Source organism: Schistocerca nitens, chromosome 5 (assembly GCF_023898315.1).
Source record: "Schistocerca nitens isolate TAMUIC-IGC-003100 chromosome 5, iqSchNite1.1, whole genome shotgun sequence".
Classification (NCBI taxonomy): Eukaryota; Metazoa; Arthropoda; class Insecta; order Orthoptera; family Acrididae; genus Schistocerca; species Schistocerca nitens.
Window position 1 is genome coordinate 248,438,570 of NC_064618.1, and position 20,534 is coordinate 248,459,103.

The 20,534-nt window shown below is 40.7% G+C and overlaps 1 protein-coding gene across 1 annotated transcript in view; it reads right to left on the minus strand.

Annotated features, from left to right (window-relative positions):
- The window catches only part of LOC126259711 (saccharopine dehydrogenase-like oxidoreductase), an 86,199-nt gene extending 67,512 nt beyond the window's left edge, over positions 1-18,687 (minus strand). The window contains exon 1 of the mRNA XM_049956686.1: positions 18,557-18,687. The gene's annotated coding sequence lies outside the window, so the exon portion shown is untranslated. The remainder of the gene's footprint in view (positions 1-18,556) is intronic.
- Between the last annotated feature and the right edge of the window lie 1,847 nt (positions 18,688-20,534).

The following is a 20,534-nucleotide window of genomic DNA, read 5'->3' on the forward strand; positions in this document are numbered from 1 at the left end:
AAAAGTAGTTAACTTTTTAATTGTAACTATATATTATAGATCACCACTAGGAAATTTTGAAATACAATATTTATGAGGAATATGGATTCACCACTATGCAAGCTGTCAGACAGTAGCAAGCGTCTAACAGTTCACAGTGATTTCGTTCTAGATTTTATAAAGGATTCTAATAGGGAAAATGATCTGGATATCTTATTTGGATCCTACAATTTGATCTCAATAATTAACTTTCCAACACTGGTGGATAAAGATGGTAGGAAATTGTAATTGATAAAATTTTCTCTGAAGAATCTCAAAACAAGAAAATAGCTGTAGGCCTACACCCAGTAACAAATGCTCTTGCTGACCATGTTGCACTGTTGGGATAACAGTACAGATATTCCTCAGTGGAAATGTAAGAATAATTAATGACTCCAGCACAAATGTTTTTAAGAATAGTTTACAAGAAATGATCTGGTATGAAATTCATAATGGACCAAATGCTGACACAAAATTTAATCTTTTTCATGATAAATTCATATTATTATTTGAAAATATCTTCCCAAATATACTACTTGGAAATGACAAACAGCTATGTAAAAAAGCTATGGATCACTTGCGAACAGAAAAGGGAATTTTATCTGTTGGCAAGAACAAGTAAAGATCTTGCAGTAGTTACACACTACAAACGTTCCTCAACATTCCAAAGGAGTATCAATTTAAATGGAATGGCTATAAATGGTCAGTCACAAGTAGTGAATATGTTTATTAATTATTTCTCAAATATAGCAGAAAATATGGGGGCAAACAGTTCAGGAGAAAATTCGTGTGGTGTCACATACACTTCTAAAATTAACAAAATTATATATTCTCTCAGAAATAAGGGCTCATCTGGATTTAATGGAGTTTCCAACGGAGTACTGAACACCTGTTTCCATATAATAAGCACTTTTTCTGGAATATGTAATGCATCACTAATTCAGCAAACTTTTCCAGAGAGATTGAAATATCCCATTGTTAAACCCTTCTATAAGAAAGGTGGTAGGAGAAATCTCAATAACTACTGACCCATTCCCCTACTGACATTTTTCAAAATTTTTGTGGTCATGTATTCCAGAACACATCTTAACTGCACAACAATAGTACCCTCAGTAAATCACAGTATGGATTTCATAAGAGTTGCACATGAGAATTCCATTTTCACATTCACTCAACAAATAACAAAATAGATCAATTGGTCTTTTCTGTGACCTATCTATGGCACTTGACTGCATAAATCACAATATTATCCTGGTTAAACTGAGGTTTTATGAAATTGATGTTATAATAAACCAATGTATAATGTTTACTTTTTTTCCCTTCCTTCCTTCCTTCATTCTTTCTTTCTTTCTTTCTTTCATCACTTTTTGTTTTGACATTGAATATGTAATGATATACATGGATGTGTTAAAAGTATTTGGTATGTATATAAAACAAGTATACACTAGTCTTCAGGCATTTGTACAAGAGATTTAGAATTCATACAATATAAATAAGATTACAAACATACCTACACATGTAGTATCAGGCAGAGTTAAGAAACTGTGCATAGATACAGTGGCCAGCACACTGTCTTTCCATTATTTACACAACATTTGCAGAAGAATCTCAGATTTAATAATTCCGTATAATGGCATGTGAGAACTTTACACCATTATACTTTTATCTAAGAATTCCTTTACACTGTAACAACACGCTGAGACCAGATGACACCTTAGTTTTTGTTTGAAAGTTCTTTATACTACTTGGAAGTTTGTTATAAAATATACATCCAGCTATTTTAGATTCTTAGTCATTTGCCTTAAGTCTGTCTGTATACATGTGGTACTTTTCTTTACACCTTGTGCGGTGAAAGGATTAAACACACCTAATAACTTTCTTTTGCAGTTTAAGTAGTGTACCTGTGTGTATCTTATCTGCATTGACCAACACAGATATAGAGTATGAGATGTGCAGATAACTTAGACCACAATAAACTTTTAGTAAAGCATCTTGATCAACAGTTTGTGACATTTTTCTCATGAGAAATATATTTGTGCTAATTTTTGACCGCATTTTATCAATATGAAAGTTCCTTGTCATGAAACTGTCCATCAATCCCAGAGACTTTCTGCAACAGATTTCTGAAATACCTGAATCTCCAAAGCTTGATATCTAGATCATCCGCTTTGACTCCCCTATTCGCTTGTGTTCTCATGAAAGTTTTTTTACTTCCACTTACAAAAAAGTTTGGATCCCCAAAATACACCACTGGCCATTAAAATTGGTACACACCGAAGATGACTTGCTACAGACGCGAAATTTAACCGACAGGAAGAAGATGCTGTGATATGCAAATGATTAGCTTTTCAGAGCATTCACACAAGGTTGTTGCCAGTGGCGACACCTACAACATGCTGAAATGAGGAAAGTTTCCAACCGATTTCTCATATACAAACAGCAGTTGACCAGCATTGCCTGGTGAAACGTTATTGTGATGCCTCGTGTAAGGAGGAGAAATGTGTACCATCAAGTTTCCGACTTTGATAAAGGTCTGATTGTAGCCTATTGCGATTGTGGTTTATCGTATCGCGACATTGCTGCTTGCATTGGTTGAGATCCAATGACTGTTAACAGAATATGGAATCAGTGGGTTCAGGAAGGTAATACGGAACACCGTGCTGGACTCCAACAGCAGTCGAGATGACAGGCATCTTATCCACATGGCTGTAACGGATCGTGCAGCCACGTCTCGATCCCAGGGGAAGTTTGCAAGACAACAACCATCTGCATGAACAGTTCCACGACATTTGCAGCAGCATGGACTATCAGCTCAGAGCCATGGCTGCGGTTACCCTTGACGCTGCGTCACATACAGGAGCGCCTGCGATGGTGTACTCAACGACGAACCTGGGTGCACCAATGGCAAAACGTAATTTTTTCGGATGAATCCAGGTTCTGTTTACAGCATCATGATGGTTGCATCCGTGTTTGGTGGCATCGCGGTGAATGCACAGTGGAAGCGTGTATTCGTCATCGCCATACTGGCATATCACCCGGCGTGATGGTATGGGGTGCCATTGGTTACACTTCTCAGTCACCTCTTGATCGCATTGATGGCACTTTGAACAGTGGACGTTACATTTCAGATGTGTTATGACCCGTGGCTCTACCCTGCATTCGATCCCTGCGAAGCCCTACATTTCAGCAGGATAATGCACGACCGCATGTTGCAGGTACTGTACAGGCCTTTCTGGATACAGAAAATGTTAGACTGCTGCCCTGGCCAGCACATTCTCCAGATCTCTCACCAACTGAAAATGTCTGGTCAATGGTGGCCGAGCAACTGGCTCATCACAATACGCAAGTCACTACTCTCGATGAACTGTGGTATCGTGTTGAAGCTGCATGGGCAGCTGTACCTGTACACGCCATCCAAGCTCTGTTTGACTCAATGCCCAGGCGTATCAAGGTCGTTATTACGGCCAGAGGTGGTTGTTCTGGCTACTGATTTCTCAGGATCTATGCAACCAAATTGTGTGAAAAAGTAATCACATGTCATTTCTAGTATAATATATTTGTCCAATGAATACCCGTTTATCATCTGCATTTATTCGTGGTGTAGCAATTTTAATGGCCAGTAGTGTATTTGAAGCCCTATCCAGCTCTAAATATGTCCTCATTTCAAGGTCCTCTGCAAATTTACTGATAATTAGTTGAACTGTCATCAGCATATGTTACCACTGTTCATTTACACATTCAGGCATATCAATTACATATAAAATATATAGTAATGGCCCCCAACATCCAACTCTGAGTACACCATATTTTACCTATTTGAATGTTGAAAGCACATTTTTCCCATCAGCTGCCCTATTTATATTTTATCTCTACACACTGTTGCCCATTTTCAGTAAAGGCCTTGATAATATTGTTTGCTCGGCCTCTTATGCCATACTGGTTTAATTTTTCTAACAGGACTCTGACACACACAATAAAAAGTCTCTGATAGGTCTATTTATTTATTTATTTATTTATCCATAGACCATTTAGTACAATAACATCAAACGTGTAAAATATTAAAGAACTAATATCTATACTACTATACAAAGAGAAGATTAATTTTAACGTTGTTACCAAAAAAGTCAAAATTCATGACTTATTTACTTAAAAATTTTACATTATATTCCAATAAACAATCAGCTGCATATATCCTACACCCTTTCAAAATAGAAATGATATATAACTATGTATACACTATATAAATGGGAAAGATTAACAACAAACCTTAAAAGTTTGTGACAAAATTACTACAGATTTTTGCACAAAACTGTGATGAACAGACAGATATACTGCTACTTTTTAAAAATATGTGGTATGTAAATATATTCCTACTATGTCTCAGAGAAAAGTTGTTAGCAAAATTTTTCAAAAGTTCTTGACCAATTTACTTCAGTTTTTTACAGTTTGCTCTAATAAACACTCACAGACATAGGCTACTAATTTTTCAATGTATGAGGTATATAAATATATATAATACATAAGGAGGAAACATTGTTAGAAAAAAATCACTTAAAGTTAACAGACTCTTCCGTCTGTTCTTGGTGGAACAACATTACAATAAATGAAAAGCACCAGTTTGCTTTTGTAGAACAAAAGCAAACTGGTGCTTTTCACTTAAAGTTCTTGCTCAATTTACACTGAAGCGCCAAAAAAACTGGTATAGGCAGGCGTATTTGAATACAGTGAGATGTAAACAGGCAGAATACAGTGCTGTGGTCAGCAACGCCTATATAAGACGACACGTGTCTGGGGCAGTTGTTAAATCTGTTACTGCTGCTACAATGGCTAGTTATCAAGATGTAAGTGCATTTGAACGTGGTGTTATAGTTGGCGCATGAGCGATTGGGCATGACCATTTCACGAGTGTACCGTGAATATCGGGGGCCGGCAAAGCATCAAATCTCCAACATCTCTGCGGCCGGTAAAAGATCATGCAAGAAAGGGACCAACAATGAGTGAAGAGAATCATTCAATGTGACAGAAGAGCAACCCTTCTGCAAATTGCTGCAGATTTCAATGTGGGGCTATCGGCAAGGATCAGCGTGCGAACCATTCGATGAAACCTCATCGAAAAGGGCTTTCGGAGATGGAGGCCCACTTGTGTTCCCTTTATGACTGCATGACACAAAGCTTTATGCCTCTTCTGGGCCCATCAACACCGACATTGGACAGTTTACTTTAACTGTTGCCTGGTCGCACGAGTCTCATTTCAAATAATTGTAACGATCAGCTGGACATGTACGGGTAAGGAGACAAACACATGAAACCATGGACCCAGCATGTCAGCAGGGTACTGTTCAAGCTAGTGGAGGCTCTGTAATGGTGTGGGGCATGTGCAGTTGGAGGGATATGGGACCCCTGATACACCTAAATACAACTGACAGGTGACACATATGTAAGCATCCTGTCCGATTTCCTGTATCTGTTTATGTCTATAGTGCATTCCAACAGACAGGAAATTCCAGGAGGGCAATGCAAAACACCACACATCCAGAATTGATAAAGAGCAGATCCAGGAACACACTTCCAAGTTTAAACAATTCCGCTGACCAGCAAACTTCCCAGACATGAACACTGTTGAGCATATCCAAAATGACTGGTAATGTGCTGTTCAGAAGAGATTTCCACCCTGTTGTACTCTTATGGATTTATGGACAGGCTTGCAGTATTCATGGTGTCAATTCCCTCCAGAACTACTTCAGACGTTAGTTGAGTCCATGGTTGGTTGGTTGGTTTGAAAGAGAGGGAAGAGACCAAACTGCTAGGTCATCGGGCCCCTCGTTCCAATTAAAATAATTCCACAAGGGTGGGAGTAAAATAATCGAGACATACAAAACACAGCTGGAAGAAAGGAGAAAACCATAAGAATCACAGATGGGTAACAAACACTAAAATGTACAAACTGACAAGAAAACCACATAGTGGCACAAGAAACAGGTAGAAGAGACTAAAACAAGAAAGATTACCGTGGGTGGCTGACCATGAGAATAAAAAGGAGAAGCCAGCCACTCTGCAACACATTAAAACCTCCACCCAAAAAGCACTAGGGTGGAGGAAACAAAGGGACACAAAGGATATGCGCTAAAACTTAGATCAAATGATAAAACCTACCCTCACAAAAAAAAAAAAAAAAAAAAGCTGCTGTTGAGGCATTGTTGCCCAACACCGAAGGTAGGGTGCTGCGAAAGTTAAAAGCCTGCCACAGAGCACCTAAAAGTGGGCAGTCCAGCGAGAGATGGATGACTCATTTGTGAGCCACAGCGACACCAAGGAGGGTCCTAGTGACGGAGGTGGTAACCATGCGTTAACCACGTATGGCCAATGCGGAGCCGGCAGAGGTCAACAGATTCCCTGCGAGAGGACTGCATGGAAGACTTCCACACATTCGTAATCTCCTTAATGACACACAGTTTGTTGTGTGTACTGTTATGCCATTCCGTGTCCCAAAGCCGAAAAACCCTGCAGCGTAAGACAGAATGCAGGTCAGTTTCGGAGAAGCCCATTTCCAGAACCAGTTTCCGCATAGCCTGTTTGGTCAGCCTGTTGGCAAGTTCGTTGCCTGGGGTCCACACAAACATCACTGATGACGGGACCATTCCAGGGCATAGATGGACACCTGAATGGATGCTACAAAAGGATGGCGAGGGTAGTTCTGGTCGATAGCTAGTAGGCTGCTCAAGGAGTCGGTACACAGGAAAAATGACTCGCCAGAGCATGAACGGATGTGCTCAAGAGCACAAGCCATGGTCTCCAGCTCTGCAGTGAAAACTCTGCAGCCATCTGGCAAGGAGTGCTGTTCAATGAGCCCTCCATGAACATACGCAAAGCCTACATGATCATCAGCCACCGAGCTGTCAATGTAAACTACTTCATGGCCCCGGTACATGTCGAGAATCTAGAGGAAGTGACAGCAAAGAGCCACAGGGTTAACGGAGTCCTTTGGGCCATGTGAAAGGTCCAGAAGAATTTGCAGCTTAGGTGTACACCATGGTAGGTATCCACATCAAGCAGGTTTTAACCGGTTTGAGCACCGGAATGATGGTGCTCTCCCGCCACTGTGATGGAAAGATGCCATCGCACCAGATCCAGTTGAAGTTGATGAGGCGATGTCACTTGTAGTGAGACGAGAGATGTTTGATCATTTGCCTGGGCATCTGATCCAGCCCACCAGCTGTGTCAGGACAATGCGCAAGGGCACTGAGGAGCTACCACTCTGTAAATGGGGCGTTATAGGGTTCACTTTGGCATGTAGCGAATGAGAGGACTTTCCTTTCCATCCACCATTTGAGGGTGTGAAAGGCTGGGGAGGGGGTAGGTCTCCAACACAGAGGCTAGGGCATACTGCTCAGCAATCGTGTTTGCATTGGTAGATAACATGCCATTCATGCTAATGCCAGGGACACCTGTTAGGGTCTGGTCCCCTAAAAAGACTAGGGATCTTCGTCCAGACTTGTGAAGGTGATGTATGGCACCCAATGGTCGAAACATACCTCTCCCAACACTCCTGTTTCTGTCGTTTTATAAGCTGGCAAATGTCCAGGAGCCACTTAAAGGCTATTAGGTGCTCTAGGGAAGGGTGCTGCTTATGTCGCTGTAGAGCTCACCAAAGCTCTTTAATTGCCTCAGCAACTTCCGGCAACCGCCAAGGGACTGTCTTTCGCCAGGGCAACCTAAAGAACGAGGGATCGCATTCTCCACCGCAGAAACAATTGTTGTAGTGACCTGCTCAATGACAACATTAATGGCACCATGTGTGGGAGATTCAGCGGTGACAGCAGAGGTGAAGGCCTCCCAGTCTGCCTTGTTTAAAACCCATCTGGGTAGGCGTCCATGGACATGTTGCTGAGGGAGAGACAGGAAGATGAGGAAGTGGTCACTATTTCACACGTGCTCTCCAGTACTTAGATGGGAGAAGGCCAGGACTGCAAACCGAGAGATCAATGGCTGAATATGTGCCACTGTACCACACTGAAATGTGTGGGGGCACCTGTATTTAAGAGGCAGGGGTCGAGTTTTCTGTCGAAGAACAGCACTGCCGGCAGAAAGCACTTCCCCCACCTCGCCAGCTGACACCAGATTTACAGAGCATCCTGGACAGTAAATTGTCGACCTCCCTACCTCGGCCAGTAAGCATGGCGCCACCCCACAAGGAGTTATGCGTGTTAAAATCTCCCAAAAGTAGGAAAGGTTTAGGGAGTTGATCAATCAGTGCAGCCAATATGTTCAGGGGTACTGCACCATCTGGAGGAAGATATTCATTGCAGACAGTTATTTCCTGCGTTGTCCTTATCCTGACAGCCTGAGCTTCAAGAGGGGTTTGAAGGGACACAGTTTCACTACAAACTGAGTTCAGGACATAGATGCAAATGCCACCTGACACCATAATAGTCACTACAGTTCCTGCAACATCCCTTATAGCCGCAGAGGGCAGGGGTCTGCATTGCCGGGAACCAGGCTTCCTGAAGGGCAATGGAGAAAGCAGGTGTAAATGTTACAGTTGCCATAGCTCAGCCAGGTGGTGGGAAAAACTGCCGCAATTCCACTGGAAGATTACATGATCGTGAGACTGGGAAGGCTGCCACCAGATGAGTACCTGTGTGATTGACATCCATTATGTCTGAGGGCCCAGTGAGATCTAGGTCCTCAGCAGGCACCAGAGTCTCCACCTCATCCTCAGACACAGAGCTCTTAGGTAGTGGTGGTGTGGGTGCCACCGCAGTGCCTTGGTTCTTGGGGTTGTTTTTCATTTTTAGGTTTCTCTCACTGCTCCTTAGATTTGTCCAGCTGGGAGGGCTTCACCGATTCAGTCTTAGGGACTGAGGAGGACCGTGAAGCCCTACAACCAGCTACCTGTGATTGCTTCAGCCACTGGCAGGTGTCAGCTTTGCCACTGGTATGGAGTGACCCAAGGGATCCCTTCCTGGCGAGAAGAGCTGAAGAAGACTGATGTCCCCGATGGTTGGGGGGGGGGGGGCTGGAAGGAAGGGGGGGGGGAGAAGTGTTGCTTCTGAAGTAGGTTGTGTAGGAGCAACGGAGGGAAGTGCCCCCCCCCCCCTCACCACCACCACCACCACCACCACCACCACCACCACCACCACCACCACCAAGGGGGCAGGTGGAGTCTGACGGCTCTGAGAGCCAATTGTATGCGGCGGAATGGAAGATAGTAGAACCGTTACAGCAGCAGCTTAGGTTGACATCATATGCACAGGTTGTAGCCTCTCGTATTTTCTCTTAGCCCCAGTGTACGTCAGTTGGTCCAGGGTCTTTTATTCCATTCTTTTCTTTCTTTCTGGAGAATCCTGCAGTCTGGCGAGTGAGGCGAATGGTGCTCTCTGCAGTTGACACAGATTGGGGCATAGGAAGTATTGCGATGACGTACTATGCTTCATGGTGCGTCATCCGGCCTGATGCCACCCACTCCGACCAGGTGCCCTCCCCATGGGTGCCACCCAGTAGCAGCATATGCCGCCTCGCAGGATGGCCATTGCTGGGAGTCCCAATGCCCCATGGTAATGGACATCTACTCCTTGGGATACGTGGGGAGTTAACAGTGCAGGCATCAGCATCTGGAGTGATCCCTGTGTGGTCAGGGGGATACAATCAACAGGGTAAATGGCGGCCTCACCACAAGGGACTGACTACCGTGCTGGATATCAGGCGCAAACAAGCTAAGAAGCCCATTATCGTCAGCAGCGGAGGGAAACCTCACCCAACAGCTGGAGAATGAGCGGAAGTGCAGATCCACATCGACGATGGATGCAAGAGGTCTCAGCACATGGTGGACACTATGCACCATGTAAGGTGCTCTTCCCCAATTGGCTCGCTCTTCAGGAAAATTTTGAAAAATGGAGGTCAAACCCTACAGGGGACCATCATATAAAGGCCAAAATGTGAGAGACTCCTTTTAGTCACCTCTTACAACAGGCAGGAATACCTCGGACCTATTCTAATCCCCAAGCCCGCAGGGGGTTCGAGTCCATGTCACGTCATGCTGTGGCACCTCTTCGTGCTCATGGGGGCCCTACTTGATATTGGGCAGGTGTACCAGTTTCTTTGGTTCTTCAGTGTATCTGTAATTTTTACATGATGCTTTGATAAAAAACTGAGACATACATGGGCTGCATGTGTGGGCTATATGTATATAAATTGGTACAGAATTTTACATGAGTTTTCCTAATAACCTTTTCCCCTTATATATTAATGGGAAAGGTTGCGAAGAAAACTTGTAAAATTCTGAACCAATTTATTTCAAATTTTTACACAATGCTCCAATAAACATATTTTTTTTAAATATATGTAATATATAAATCTATATTTTATATTAAGGCGAAACGTTGATAGCAAAAATCTCAAAAAGTCCTTGACAGATTTGCTTTGAACTGTTACACGATACAACAATGTACAGATCTTCTGATAAGACTGACTGTGAAAGAGAATATTGACACATTCTTTCTTCCACATATATTACTTACTTACACACACACACACACACACACACACACACACACACACCAATTCCAACCGATTTACCCATTCATTTTAATTCACTTCTTTTCCCAGTCAAGGTTTCAATTACAATAACAATAAACAAGGCTCAAGGTCAGAGAGAGTGGGGAAGGTGAGATGGACAGAGATGTGTAGGAGAAGGAAATTGACAGAGAGAAGGGGAAGAAGGAGATGGGCAGAAAGAGGGGGAAGGAGGAGAATGAGAAAGATTGGGAGGGAGGGGGACAAGACGGACAAAGAGCTAAGGAAGATCATGAGATGGACACTGAGGGGGAGGAGGAGATGGACAGAGAGAGGAAGGAGAAGGAGATTAGGATGTATATAAAATTCCCACACACATTTAGCAATTGCAAAGCATTTCTAGGTTCGCTAGCATATTTATAAAACATTAACAAAGTAGGATAGGATAAGGTGAGGATAAGGCAAGAAGTTGGAAATGGTTTAATCAAAGGAACCACATCCCAGTATTCACCTTTGCAACAATGCAAATCCTAACAAATGCGTGTCCTGTACATTAAGAAGAGTAACCATCTCATTCAGTTCACGATTCAGAAACTAATCACAAAATACATCTACATTTTGAGGGCAACATGCACAAGGAATAAATCAATGAACTAGAAATTCTGAAAATAAAAATGCTAATTATAAGTGAAAACTTTTGACTATAAACTTGTTCCTGTTTTTGACTATATATGTCGTGAAGTCTGCAACTGTTGTCTTTGTAGATTGACCTTTTCTGAAACCATTCTGCGCCCTACTTATTTTGTTTCTCTATGAAATCTACTAGTCTATCCTTTATGACTATTTTTACAATTTTCAACAGAACAAATGTGATGTTGATAGGTCTGTAGTTGCCATAATTCCCTTCATCTTATCTTTTATATAGAAGGATTACTTTGCTTTTCCTTAAGCAATTTGTAAATATTCCTTCCTGCAGTATTTGATTTATAAGGAACATGATAGGTTTTGTTAGGTTTTTAGAAAGATGCTTAATACTTTAAAGAGTGATGCCATCCAATCCATCTGCCTTTTCAAGTATTTAGTTATGGCTTATGACTAGGAATAAACAACCTGTTAATTTTCTGGAGTTTTTATATTATTTACTATTTCAAAGTTTTGGTTTTTGACCAACCCATCCACTATAGCCATGTAGTACTGACTGAAAATTTCACATACTTCATATAGATCATTTAGTTGTGTTCCTTCCTTTGTTAAGTGTGATAACATGAGTTGGTATTTTGTCTCTTACCTGCCTGTGCCCACACAGTTTTAGAGATATCTGACAAATTTTTTCTTATAGGTTTATAAGAGCTGGCTTTTCTCTCCCTTATCAAACTGCTGTAGGCTTCCTTCATGTCTTTACAGACCCCACCCTTCACTAAACATTTATCCTCCTGATTAAGTTTTGGACAGCTAATATTTATAAAATAATTTAGTTTCACAGAAAATTTTTCCAACTCTTTTCTGATTTTTTCACTGCAATCCTCTTCCAGTTTTCTGCTTTCAGTGAAACTTCCAAGGTAACTTAGGTTTCCTGGTCTGGTCTGATTCAGTTCTATCACTATACATTAATTGCTCATAACATTACCATGCACTTCAATTGATTGGCCATAATAGTCAGCAATTATCAGGTTCATGAACTGTAAATTCAATATGTTCTCTGATATGTTAGTGATTACACAATGTATGATAGTGTCTACAGTATCTGTACATCCTGTTGGACTTTTTCTGTGTGTCTGCAGGTTGAATGAGCTTCAGATAACAAGAAAGCTTCTTGCACAAGTATTCCCCCTCATTGTCATTAATATTAAAGTCATCCACCATTAAAAAAGTGAATTCTTTGGTAAGTCTGCCTAGTAATATCTCTAATTCAAAGAGGAAACTATCCACTCTTGAGATTGGTGAGTGATACTGACGCAGCACAACACACTTTTTTCCTAGCAGCTGCTGCTTCAATCACTAGTTCTGTACAGTTAAGTATATGATATGCAGTACCATCAATTACATTACTATCAACATACACAAAGTTGAAAAAAAGTCATGAAATAGCAATACACACACATATACAGATGGCAGTAGAATCGAGTACAAAAGGTATAAAAGAGCAGTGCATTGGCACAGCTGTCATTCATACTCAGTAAGTCATGGAAAAGGTTTCTGATGTAATTATGACCACACAATGGGACTTAACAGACATTGAATGCAGGCTGATAGTTGGAGATAGATGCATAGGGCATTCCATTTCTGAATGGACAGCGTAGATGCCGATGCCATTCACTTAACAACCGCAAGCAGCAGTGTTTGCATAGAGTTTTCAGTACTAACAGACAAGCAACATCATGTGAAATAATACCAAAACTCAATGTGGGATGTACAATAAATGTACCCATTAGGATAGTGTGGCAAAATTTGGCATTAATGGGCTATGGCAGCAGGTGATTGACGCAAATACCTTTGCTAAGAGCCCAACAGACATCGCCTACGACAATCTTGGGCTCTTGACCATATCGGTTGCACCCTAGAGGACTAGAAAACAGTGGCCCGGTCATATGAGTCATTATTTCAGTTGGTAAGAGCTGATGGCAGGGTTCCAGTGTAGTGCACACCCATAAAGCCATGGATCCAAGTTGTCAACAAGGCACTATGCAAGCTGGTGGTGGCTCCAAAATGGTGTGGGCTGTGTTTACATGGATTGGACTGGGTTCTCTGGTCCAACTGAATCAATCATTGACTGGAAATGTTCGGATACTTTGACACCATTTGTTTGGTTCGATGAACATTCCAAACAATTCAAGCAAATGATTCAGCCATCCAGATTGCCCGATGTATGACACAACTGAGAGGTCAGTTTGTGCACAAAACACTGCACCAGCAAAACTCTTGCAGTTCTGGGTTACTATAATGGCAGCATGACTCAGTGTTTCTCCAGAGGACTTCCAGTGACTTGTGGAATCCACGCCATGTTGAGTTGCTGCACAACACTGGCCAGAAAGGAGGTCCAACACAATATTAGGAGATATTCCATGACTTGTCATCTCAGTGCACATAGCTACACCACCACTTTTCTTTCTTACTTCTACAATAATGTGCCATATTTTATATACTTTTAGATTGGTTTATTTTCCTTTAGCTGTGCCACAATAAAAATGTTTGGCATCTTAGTAGCTAATAATACATCAATTTCATCTGATTTATTGGATGCATATTGCACATTTTGGTGAAGTACTTCAAAACCTTTTCCAGCTATTCTCCCATCAGCTACATTGGATGTATATCTATCTGAGATTTGCTTATGTAGTCCTTTGTAATACAGATGGCACCTTTATACCAGTGTCTAAATTAGTAATTCCATTACTCAATATATAATTTTCACACACACCACTTACCTTGTGTGTTTACCCTTTGTTCTGCCTACGACTAAAAAACCAAACTTTTTTTGTGGTTTGTTTTAGGACACAAAAACAACTGAGGTCACTAGTGCCCATGTCAACCTTAGAACACTAATACGAGAAAGAAGTTAAAAGCGACTAGGCCTACCTGTTAAGCGAAACTGACAGATGGCAAGAGAGCTAAGTCTAAGGATCTTCCTCTTGGAGAAAGGTCCACAAAATGCACCATACAGGCAGTGGAGATCCTGTGCTAAAGATTAAATGTCCTTGGCCATATTGCTAAAATGGGTAAAAAGTAAAACGCGGTTGACAGCCTACGTATCGTTCACTGACATGACTGGTAACTCAGACAGCACACATACACTAGAATTAAGTGGTTAAAAAAAGGACATTTGGTCAGAAAATGGCAAACCATCAAAGGTTGATGACAATGAGTACACATTGGTGGAAGATCACCATCTAACAAATGACAATGGCTAAAAAGATGTCAACAGATGTCAACATGGAGATCATTCTAAGGAATGGAAGAGCTAGTGGGCCGAGGTAGGAGGACTGCAGCCTTGGCAGCAGCCTCGTTTCCTGTCAGACCAAAGTGACCAAGCACCCACAAACATCACAGCAGGTCCATCAAGAGCGAGCATGTGGAAGCTTTCTTGGACCCCTTGCACTAAGGAATGGACTGTGTACAACACACAGACACTCTGAAGGGCACAGATAATTGGGGGATATGACAATAAGCCTGTGTCACTGGGTGTAATGCACGACTTGATAAAAGGCGAAGAGCCCTGGTGTAAATATTGAGCAATGTTCCTGAAGCAGATACTGAAAATGGCCAGTGCCAATGATGAAGGCATAAACAACGCCATAGTGTCTTACACCCATCAGTGTACATGAAGGTGCTATTGCTAAGTTGTGTGTAAATGTTGAGAAACAGTGATAGATCAAACCCAGAGTAGTTTCCTTAGGAAGCAAATTAAGTCTAAGATTAACACTGGCCGCCGCACGAAGCCAAGGTGGTGAAGGGTTCACACCCATTGGAAACATGGCAGGTAAAAGCTCAAACTGGCAGGCAGCACTATTTTCCTCCTGTGCACAATAGTTGACCCTGTCCATCTAATTTTAATTTCTTTCCCTACCGTAGCTCTCTTCCCTCCTTTTGATGGTACTGCTGCTGTTACTGTTGGTGCTGCTTCTGCTACAGCTGCTGGTGCTTTTATTGGACTTGGTGGAGGTGCTGGCTTATCCTCTGATGATTCTTAATTTGCACCTAATGTGGTTGATGATGCATCAGCTGTAGAGTTTTGGAGGTGGTGTTCCTTATTTGACACCAGTTATGAAGATTCTTTTGCTGCTACAGGTGATTGTGAGGTCGGTGATAATGTTGCTGCCAATACTATCCTTGGTATAGCTGCTTTTACTGTTGTTGTAACAATGTTGACAATTTGTTTGGCTATCAGTTACTTACCCAATCTGTTAAGATGCAAACCATGAGCAATATAAAACCTTGGGAAAATACAGATTGCGTCAATCTGGACATTTCTGAAATGTGTGCAAATATTTGAGCAACTTTTATAAGGCTCTGTGATTTCTTTGTTTACACATGAGAGAAAGAGAGAGAGAGAGAGAGAGAGAGAGAGAAGTTAGCTTTTCTCAAGTATCATATCATATCCAACTAAAAGAATGCAGAAAGTTATATGTAACAACTCAACCAATGTAAGCAGAGGAGATTCTTCTGACTGTGGAGAAATCATTTATGAAACTCCATATGTCTCAATTTTAGGTTCACTACTGTTTCTCAGACATCTAAATGACCTTCCATTGAAAATAATGTGCAGCAAATAAGTATCTTTCGCAGATAACAGTAGTACTGTAATCAGTCCAAGCATACAACAGCAAAAGAAGAAATGGTAAATAATGTTCTTCTAAGTATTATTGATTGCTGAGTGGTTTTCTGCACATGGCCTCACTCTCAACTTCAAAAAGACAAAATATTCAGTATTACACATCTAGAGGTACTGCACCAATGATAAGTGTAATATGTGGTGAGGAAATAATAACCACGGTGAGAATGCCAAAATTTCTAGGTATCCCTACTGATAAGAATTTAATCTGGAAAAAACACATTCTGGATATCTTGGGACAACTTAGTTAAGCCACATTTACACTTAGAATCATTGCAAATCTTGGGGAGAGACAAATTAATAAGTTAACATATTTTATGTATTTTCATTCAATGAGGTCATAAGCAATAATGTTCTGGGGTAGCTCAGCTTTAAGACAGGAAATGTTCATTGTTAAAATACGTGATCATCTGTTTAAGGAGTTATGCATTTTGACTACTACCTCACAGTATATTTATCCCCTATTGAAGTTTGTTTAAATAGTTCAAAGCAGTTCAGAAGAAAGAATGTTTAATATTGTTACAGAACCAGAAGAAAAATGGGTAAAACGAATGTCAATTGACTGATTCCATCTCACTGCAATATTAGTTGTACAAATGATCCATAGAACATGGGAACACACCAAGTAGCAGACAAAGAACGGCGGAAACAGTACCTTTTCAGAAAGTCACACTTCCAAAAATCTTAATGACTAGACTAAATGGAATGTAAGTCTAACCCCCCCCCCTCCTCCTCCAAATACTATAGCAACCAAATTTAACATAAATTAAGGGAAACCCAGATCTTTACTGATAGCATGGTTTCAGATAAGGCACGGGTGCTGTTAAGGCTGCTGTGTCATTTGTCATAGTGCATTAATCAACTAAAGAACAAACATTGATTCAGAGCAGACTTTTTTGATTTGGCAAAAGCTAGTGACACACTCCCAAGACATATTAAATACTGAAACACCATTGCATCAGTAAAGATGTATTTAAATAGTAGGATGAAGTTGGTTATTGTTAATGGTACAGAATCTGGCCACTTGCAAGTACATGTGGACATTCCTCACAGGTTTTTACTGGACCCAGTATTATTTATAGTAATGGCTTGCCACATAAAAATAGGACCATCTACTTGTAGTCATTTACTCTCACATACAGCTGTCTGAATAACATCAGAAACAACAGAGAAGTTAAAATATAAAACAGATCAAACCACTGACAACACTGAAGCTTGGTGGAATGAAAACTTCCTATGAATCAATCAAAATAGGGCATAGGATTGAAATATTACATGTAATAAGGATTGAGGGCTGTTAATTCCCTTGAGATAATCACCAATTCTAAACTTCCTTGGGATAACACAGAAAAAGTGGTAGCCTGTGAGAAATTAACAGCGGTATATTTTCTTCGCCTTTGTGTTAGCATCCAGAGATGAAAGTTGCCTATTATGCCTAAATACAGTGATATCATACAGTGGCATTATGTGGGACCACCAACAGAATACAACCAATGTATTTGAGGATAATATAACAGCATGCCATCCAGATATCATTAACATCACTCTGACATTTTTTCAGCACAATTCTCGAGGAGAGGCATTGAAGACACCAGCAGTACAAAATATGCCATAAAAACAGTACCACAAATAATTGTGACCTGGCATCATTCCATTGCACAACTACAAAAAACAGTTTTGCAAACAAATCAATTACACTCACTGCCATAAATCTGTTTTTCAGGGAGCTACCACATCAACAATTCAAAATAAAAATCTGGGGATTTTTATTCCAAGTTCTTACATCCCTAAGAATTCTTAATTGAGGGCAAGAAAATGATATTTATTATTGTACTTGGAAAATTGGAATGCGATCGGTCGGTAAATAGCAACACAATGCACGTATTAAAAATATGTAGTATACTGTCATATGTAATTACAAAAATTAATAACTCGTCGAGAGAGAGAGAGAGAGAGAGAGAGAGAGAGAGAGACGTAATTGTATTGTCGCTTGTAACGCCTCATATGACTTTCCAGGTCTCTACAGTAATAAAAATTCTATCCAGTTCAAAGAAAGGCTACACTTCAACGTACATTTCACGACGAGATTAGGGACGACGCACAAACCCTGATAGGGAACAATTGGGAAGGAAATTGGTTGCGTCATTTTCAAAGGAATTATGACGGTGCGACCAAGGGAAACAACGGGAAGGGATTTTACTCTCTAAAGAGAATCAGTGCCTACCACTGCGCCACTTCGTTTGGCATTTAACTGGGGTTTACTTTGCAGGAACTATTTCGTACAACACAACTGACAAAAAAAACGACGCAAAGTAAGTCTATGATGCTATGTGCTGCACAAGCACTGACACCTACATATGACAGAAATTGTCACCGTCGTAACGCAAATTTGGTGGACGCTCACCTCTCCTACACACAGGAGACTGTGGTTCACGATAGCGTTAATGCCTTAAGTTCTGACGGATATCGCTAAACTATAAGCACGTTAAAATAAACTGTTTAATATAAGTCGTCAAATGATTCAAACCTGTACTGCTAAATAAACAATCATGCCCAAAAATACAGAGAAAACTAATCTACTTGACTACCGGCTTTATGTACAACACATGTATAGGAAGCCGAACCAACGTCATTATAAGTATTGTCTTTGTCACAACGAATTATTTACATAGAAATTTTCTGGCGATAAATACACACCGCTTGTTTACACGTCACCGACGTCAAAGTATAAACTATGTTAACACTTCACGTCGCTAGTGCGTCAAACCAACTGTCAATAACTGCGATTCTACGACCTCATCCACAATGTACACAGCACCTGTTGCAAGTTCAGAGATTATACCCTTCACAACGTAAGTTAAGCTAATGTCACCGAAAAAATTATCCAGTGGCCAATAAATGAATTGAAAATATTGGAAATATCTAAAACACAGCGTTTAAATAATAAAACAGAAAACTTGTATCATCCTAGCGTTTTTCTCATAATTAAAACAGTATATCTTACCATATTTCATAACGGATTGCAACTGTTTCAATCTTCCGAACACAGTTTCACTACTTAAAGTAATATGCTGTCCACATGATCGAAGGAGCAGTAAAGACATTATTTCTGCACATATTCTAATTCTTAGTTATTGAGAATTCGTATAAGATCACATTAACCACTGTAAAAGTCAGCTGTGAGCTCAATACTAGTATTGAGCCCACGGACTGGAAACAATAAGAAGATATGTCACTAGTTTAAATAAACAAATTAGAAACATAAATGTACAGAATACAAAATACAAAGAACAAATAATTTTAAATCTTCTTCAGAGAAGTGTGTCTGGATCACCGCTCCTCATGTAATCCATATTTTTTCAGCACAGTAAAGACTAAGTCTGTAACTATATCCTCTGTGGCTTAACTGCAGACTACACATAGATGACGCAGTTATTAAAGATGAAATCTTTGCTTCGGAATTTCAGCATTTTCAGTAAAATCAGATATTAGCAATTTGGATTTTAAAGGTTAATCAAGATTAATCATTTACAAAACTCACGTGGTATGCTGCATAGCCTGTAACATTTCTCTATAAAACAAAATTAATCTGAAGTACCATATTAAGGTCAAATCACAGTGACCGTCACGTCACGGTACCGTCACGTCAGAGAGACCTCGATCGTCTATAGCGCCCACTTCCTTCAATGAAATACCTAAGCGCCAGTTCACACAGAAAAGGCCTCTCCACATACCCATATGCCTTCGTACTATATAGTGCAGTGTTTTCCGTGAGTGTTCAGTGTTGTGCGTCCCCTTTTTACAGTGCTGCGAACAGAAACCACACTGTCGCCGTGTTTTTTAATTGTGCATGCCTATTCCCTAGGTGTTTTTTAATCAGGATCACTGACCTCTTTGTTTTTTATTTTTCTTCACAACTTTTTCGCCATGTACCAGTTTTAAACAATCACCGTTTTATCACCGGTTTTTATTGTTATGTCTCCTCATTATGTTTTTCCCCTCCACCGGGGGAGAAGGGAGCTAAATTCAATAAAAAAAAAAAAACAAACAGAAAAGGCGTGTCGCGGACGCATGGCGGTGGAGAGTTCGGGACATGGCACGGACAGGACGTGAAAAATTCACACTGAAGTGACGCTGTCAAAGACGCGGAACGGTCGCGCTAAGAGTGGATCAGAATACGTAGTCTTCAACAGACGAAAATATTGTTGCAATGGTTCTTTTGTAACCGTGAATTTGTCAAAGCATTGAAGAATCCGAGAGCTGCTGGAAATGAACTCTACCGATAGATAACATTACAGTTTTCTCTGTCTCATATGATAAGTTAAAAGTGCCAAGAAGAAATCCATACGTGGACTGTGACAGTGTTACTCAACTGAGAAACAGAATTTCTGTGAGCAAGTACAAGTGAATAGTGGATTTACACATGTTTGGCAAAACCCTTTGACTGAGGATGGAAGACGTAATGCTGACAGTACATGTTTAGCGTAATTTCAATAGGACTAGTGTTAAATTTTTCCATATCTTCTGCACCTGATGCAATATTAACTTAAAATGGGATTTCAACTGACTTCATAAATCACATAAGATAGAGAAACATGAGCCATACATCCGCTTTCAGGCGGCCATAACGTCGAATGTTGCGCGTTACGGCCAAACGTCAAAATAAATCACTTAT